The sequence below is a fragment of the Pavona decussata genome, unplaced genomic scaffold (genome assembly GCF_977016875.1).
Source record: "Pavona decussata unplaced genomic scaffold, jaPavDecu1.1 SCAFFOLD_221, whole genome shotgun sequence".
Taxonomy (NCBI): Eukaryota; Metazoa; Cnidaria; class Anthozoa; order Scleractinia; family Agariciidae; genus Pavona; species Pavona decussata.
Genome location: NW_028145626.1, coordinates 445028 through 451895, shown reverse-complemented (window position 1 = coordinate 451895; position 6868 = coordinate 445028).

The window sequence follows — 6868 nt, the reverse complement described above, 5'->3', positions numbered from 1 at the left end:
CAAGACAAACTACTCACAATGGGGTACTAACACGACTAAGATACAAATACGTATATCACTTACAGTACATTGCTCTATTTACAATGCGTTTTTAATATTTTATTTGCAAAGCTATTACATAGGAGAGAGAGAGAGAGAGAGAGGGAGAGAGAGAGAGAGAGAGAGAGAGAGAGAGAGAGAGAGAGAGAGAGAGAGAGAGAGAGAGAGAGAAAGAAAAGGAAAAAAAAACTATATATATATACATAAATGAAAAAAGAGAGAGATTAAGGTAGAGGTTTGCATGGCTTTACCTTTACATGTGGATTAAGAAAAGGTTTTTGTTATGTCGTAATGTGAGAGGAAAAGGAAAAAGTTTTCTATTTTGGGAGAAAGACAGCGCATTTTACATATCAAAATAAAATATCTGGCGATCAAAACGTAGAAGTTTATGCTCTTGTTCTTGTTTGGCTTTAACTCTAATACCAGAAATGGGGATGGATTAGTATTATTTGAAAGTTCTCCTCGGTTGATTGCCCATTGTTTAAAACCTTGCCAAAAAAGAGTTGGCAAGGTAACCGGTTGGTAAGGTTAAAATAAAACATGACATCATCCTATTATAATTAATGTCATGTAAATGAGAATCCACCGAATTTTATTCATGAGATCAAGACAACAGGCGATGAGGTCATAAGCGTTAATTTATTCCAACTCAAATTAATGAGATTTCACCTAAAACATCCGGAATAAAACATCTCTACCAGACTACTCACTTTATTCTTCCATTTTAAACAATCTAAACCGAGCTTTTTTTTTCGTCCTCTGCCTCGGTTAGGTTGGGAGGGAGGGGGAGGGAGGGTTGCCTATAGACTATTCAGGCTATGACATTGCATTGACACCTGAGAAAACGATAGGAACGTCAAAATATGTTTCTTAGAGGGGTGCAATGAGTAAATACGACGCCATATCACGTGTAATTATGTCACAATTCCAAATTGCGGCCATTTTGAATTTCTCGTAGTTTTAATGTTACAGGGTGCTGCAAAAAAATTACTTTAGCTCATTCAAAACAGGAATAATCCTACTTCTGAAACAAAAAGTACCTGCCATAATTCAGTTGACGTTGCAACATGAAAATAATTGAAAACTGACCTGTCATAACAAATTGTTCCCAGACAAATTGTTTTAAAAAGTTATAAAAGTTCAGATATTTCGACACGGTGCCAAACTGGAATATCTATTAATAAAGAACATCACTATTAAAAAAAAAAAAAAAAAAAAAAAAAAAAAAAAAAAAAAAAAAAACGTTTAAGCACGGAGCAGGATTTTTTGATACTCACATTTCAGTAGTCAGGTTAGATGCACCAGTGAGAGATGTAGTGTTTACTAATTTCAACTTCGTCCTGATCATGAATCTAACGACAATAAAACGATATTGTGTTGATTGCCGGTGACTCCCTTGGTGAAACGTCCCCAGGAAGTTGTGTTGATTGCCGGTGACTCCCTTAGGTGAAACTTCCCCAGGAAGTTTCACCTATGACCATGCAAGATAGAAAAATCGAAAATCGCCAAACTTTGTCATAATAAAGGACTACTAAAACCATTTGTAGAAAGACATGTTTCAGTTTGTTTAGATAATTGTTTTACCTTTAAAGTGACTTTTTCATTCTGGTGACCTGTGAGCGGGTAAAACCGACTTAAAAGTGTCACTTGTATGGGCCGCTCGTCTTGAAATAACGAAGGAGTAACATAAAAATCGAAGCAATTGAACATAAGTAAACTAATTCCCTCACACTTTCACGCTGTCAAATGTACATTCAATGAGATCCAGAATTTTTGGCCAAATTTTAAAAATTAACCGTTTCTAGCGGAATTACAGCATGCCAAAATAATGCGAAATTCAACCGCAAAAAAAGCATCCTGGTACATGGCTTTGTCAACCAAGACTATATTCATCGGAATAAGCAATGTTTCGTGTACGATTTGATGAAATAAAATTTTTGGGTAAATGAAACGATAAATTTTTGGAGCGCTATTTGAACATGCTATTTATCATCAAAAGTTGACCTTTTGACCTTCAAAGGAGGGCAAGCTGTTTTCACATCACACCCGCTAATTTTGATTTTTCCAACAAACATTTCAAAACTCTGGGTATTCTTTCATAGCACAATGTTAAATAAAGTCAATCGCTAGAATTGGGACAGGTTTAACGTTAGTAAATATGATTTTAGTTACGAACACGTAATTTGGTTCAGGGCTACAACATCGACAAATTTGCATATAAATTAGTTCGTTTTGATTTCCACTTAGAATATTTTTATTTACGTTAACTTTACTAAACAAATTAAATCACAAACAAGGTTAGTCGTTACTTTAACGGATTGTATGGTTCATCATACCTTAAAAACCCTTTTCACAAGAAGAAAAGACGAGTTTGCTTCTAGCCGCCAAACGACCATTGAACCTTTTGACGTATCTCTTGACTGTCACGCAATATACGCTTTTAGTCAAAACGTGCGTGACCGCGGGGCTTAAATGACAATTCAGATATAGCAAACGTCTTGTTGAATGTTGTATCTTCACTGGCAATAAATGAAATTGAATTTAAACGTTTCTGAGTTTCCGAATGTAAAAGTTTCTGACGTTGGCGCAACGATCCGCAACTCGTTACATTTGGTAGCGTCCGTGCATTGGTCCGGTCCATCCTCCAAGACGTTTCCAGCCATCCGGCCTAACGTGTATGCAGCTCCGACAGCTCAGCCAAACTCCACTTTCTTCAATGAATCCAAAAAATACATAAAGGAACATTTGAAAAGTCTTACTTTATTATAATAATAGCCGGTACAAATTTATAGCATGAGGTAAATGGGTACCAAACGCTTTTCTTTTCCGGGTGCGCGCGCGTGGCCGCTTGTAAAGAGTCACATTATGAAAGAGAAGCGGGAAAATCCTGCGTTTAAAAAAGGGCAAAAAGGTAAGGGAACAAAAAGGGAATTACAGGTTATATGTATAAAATGAACCACTTCTATCAGTTCATCAGCTTCGTAAAAACTGAAAGCTGTCCAAATAGAACGCGTTTCCCAATTTATTCTGTTTGATTCCAGGATAACTTCTAGAAATGGAATCTTTTTTAAAAAATGTTTCTACACAAATCATATGCTTAATTAATCTATTAAAAAATGAAGTCTTCCTATTTTAGATGAACAATGGAGACGAAATTTTCAATGTCTCATTTTCCATCCCACAAGCCAATCAAGGATACGAGAGCGAAAGAAGACGCAAGTGGGCACGATTGTCTGCATTGTTGAAATCGCTCCTTTTCATGCTCTAAATCAGCGAAACGAGCGACTTGTGTAATTAAAAGCGCTTTGATGTCAGTTAGTGTATTTTTCTGACAGTGTCATATATCTGTATAGCATTCAGTTTGCATCCAGTCTACCGTAAAACCGGTGCAAACAACATGCGAAAAAATGTTTAAAATGCCGAGCTACATAAATAACCCTAAGCAAAATTATCTGTGTGAAAGACTTCGCCTCTCATTTTGTTTCCGGTGGTACGTTTCACGGTTTATTTTTATTTATTTTTTTTTCGCTTCGGGAAAACACTTCTGAGCACAAGCTTTGTACAAGCCTATCTGCGTGTCACTCTACCTGAAGGTAAAATACTTCAGAACTCTGTAATTCTGTCATTTAAGAAAATAATGTATTCTGAATAAATTCCGTGCGCCTTTTAAATTAAGGCAGAAATCAAATGCCTGGAATACAGCTTTCACCTGTAAAGAAAGAACAGGTGTAATTGCACTTTCGTCCCTCAAAGCAACCTCTTTGAGAAAAAAGCAAAACCCAAAACAAAGAAAAACAAAAATGCAATTGACTCGAGTAGGCCAAGCTTAACACTAGCATGTTCTTGGAAATGAAAAGGGGATAAACTTCAAAAATCTCTTTACTTTGATGTTAGAAGGCAACAGTCACAAGTGGAAATGAGATCCTTCAGCAAGGAGATGTATGGTGCTTTCAGTCGGCCAGTGCGGATGCCTCGACGCTCAAATCAAAATGCTCACATGCAGCCCGAAGCATCGCAACACTCAGTTGCCTCATTTTGCCAGCCTTGTACATGGTACACAGATTGTAGGTGTCGAACACAATTGGATGCGAAAGCTGCACCTCCCTTATTACCAGCGCACGGGTGCTGTCGTAAGCTTGTTGTTCTTCAGCCGCTGCCAAGTCATCCGTTTGACTCTCTGGATCATCTTCGGGTTGCCTGTGGCGCAGCTTAGACGATTGCCTTGAGAAGAAGGACTGTATCTGTTGGGGAGTCATGAACTCGCTCATCTTGAACTGTCTTGTGCCGTCTTTGTTCCTAGCATAGCGCATATCCCTTGCCACAATTGCTGGATCCAACTTGTGGCCAGTCTCCTGACCAAGGTTGAATTTCTGTTCAAGATAATGTTTTTGGGCTTCATTAAAGCGAGTAGCTTTCTTTGGTGACTTTAAGGCCCATCCTTCTGGAAGAATTTCGTTGCTATCTTTTCCGATCGTATCACCCTGAATGGTGGCTGGAGCACTTGTTCCCGCTATGAGTTTGGTCTGGTACAGCTTTTTCGCCTTGTCCAGTAGTGTGTCTCTTTCAGGAACTAATTTGCACTTTCCAAAGGACAGGTGTTTTTCTAAAGAGGAATAGCGCTGATAAACCTTCACACAACCAGTATTTGGGCAGGAAAACAGGCCATGCACAGGATCATCCAGTACCTTTTCATCTGTTGCCTCCTCCTTCTCGCCTTCCCCTTTTTCAGGCATGGTGGTGGTGGTGGTTCCTCTTCCTTGGTGAACAGTGACAAAATCCCCAGATGAAAAAGAACAGTGGAAGGCATAACTCTGTAGTAGTTAGATATATGAGGGTATCAACTCACTTTTCAAAAAATGATAAAAAAATCCCATACAAATCCTTATAAACCCCATAAACCACACATTATCTCACCCCAATAACTACATAAAATACTATTTCAGCCTTTGAATTCAACCCTAACTCCTGCAACGGAGACGTCAAAAACCTAAAAACCTAAATCCTCGGTTTTTGAAAAACCTAAATTTTTATCCTGGGTTTTTGAAAACCTAAATCCTCGGTTTTCAAAACTGGTTTAAACCGGTTATTCAATTTTATGTAACCTTATTTATATTTGAAAAATGAGTAACAACCAATTTGATCACCATGATAAAACATATTTTATTCATCCAACATTTCAAAATTTCGGAGCCTCAGTTGATGGTTATATAATCAACCGAAAAAGATTAGAACCTAGAAAAGGATACTTATCTGAAAATGGTTATTATATAATTTCTCCGGGACGTAACAATACATGCCCCGCTCATCGATTCGTCTATGAGGCCGTAAATCAGACACATATTTCTCCTGGATTGCAAATAAATCACATTGATTCCAATCGCCAGAACAATTCAATTGTAAATTTGCAATTGGTTACAGCCTCTGAAAATATGAAACACATGCACAAAGCCAGAAAAGAATTTTTTAACAGCTCATACTCTGAAGAAGAATTGCAAACAGTCAATAGATTAATGGAATTTCCACCAATGGAAGACAATGATTGTGAGTTTACACGCACAGAAAATAAAATAATCAATAAGATGTATTATAGGCTGTGTAACGATTTGGATGACATTAATTTTCCACTTTACAATGATTAATCATCAATGAATTCAAGGGTTGTTTGGCTATATTTTGATTTGACTATGAATAATGGGGTTTTGGAGGGTCATTTAGGCATGAATTTGAAAACCAAAATGGCTTAAAGACAAAACGCGTACCGAAGGGTATCCGAGATGGGTGGAACAAAAAAATCAAAAATCGCAAACGTGAATTTTTCAGCTGGTGAAAATTCATCAACACAAATTCCAGCAATAAATACTGTTTTTCATGAAGGAAAAACTTACTATTGTCATCCAATTTATACAAATTACGCGGGATCAGAAGATGGATATATAATCAATCACAAGATATTGATTCCAAGAAAAGGAAGATTACAATCTAATGGATATTTACATACAACTGTTTACAATCAAAATGGTAAAAAAATATACCAAGCCCACCGGTTCATCTGGGAAGCTGTTAACCAAAAAATAATTTCAGAAGATTATCAAATACATCATATCAATAATGATAAACAAGACAATTCAATTGAAAATTTGATGCTTGTGACTAGACAACAAAATATGATATACAAAGGAAATGAATGCAAAGGTAAAACACGGTCCGAAAAACAAAATGTTGAAATAAAATGTAATAAATTTTATTATCATAAAATTTATACCAACTTTGGAGCTAACAAATATGGACAAATACACAACAAAAAAACCAAGAGAGTTTCAATTGGAATAAAAAAATTTAATGGTTATTTTAATATAACATTATCACAAACTGGTTTACAAAGAAAAACTATTGATGTCCATCGATTTGTTTTTGAATGTATTGAAGGTGATATTCCTGATGGAATGCAAATTAATCACAAAGATTCAAATAAACAAAATAATTGTATAGACAATTTGGAAGTAGTTACTAGATCAGAAAATGTCAAACACGCTTATGCAGCCAAAAAATATAAAACAAAGATTGAAATTACAACTGATAAGCCCATTGAATCCATCAAATTGGATATCAAAATGAAAGAATCAGACGATGAGTTTACTGAAGATGAGAAGGCATTAATTGATAAAAAATTCAATGCAATGATGAAAAAAATCAATAAGGGAGATTATCCACATCGAAGGCAATTGCAAGAACATTTTCCAGACGTTGAATTTTGGTGATTTTTTGACGTCCGAAGTATCCAATTTGTTGGGTATTTCGGTCGTATGGCCAGAACAAAAGAAACACGAAA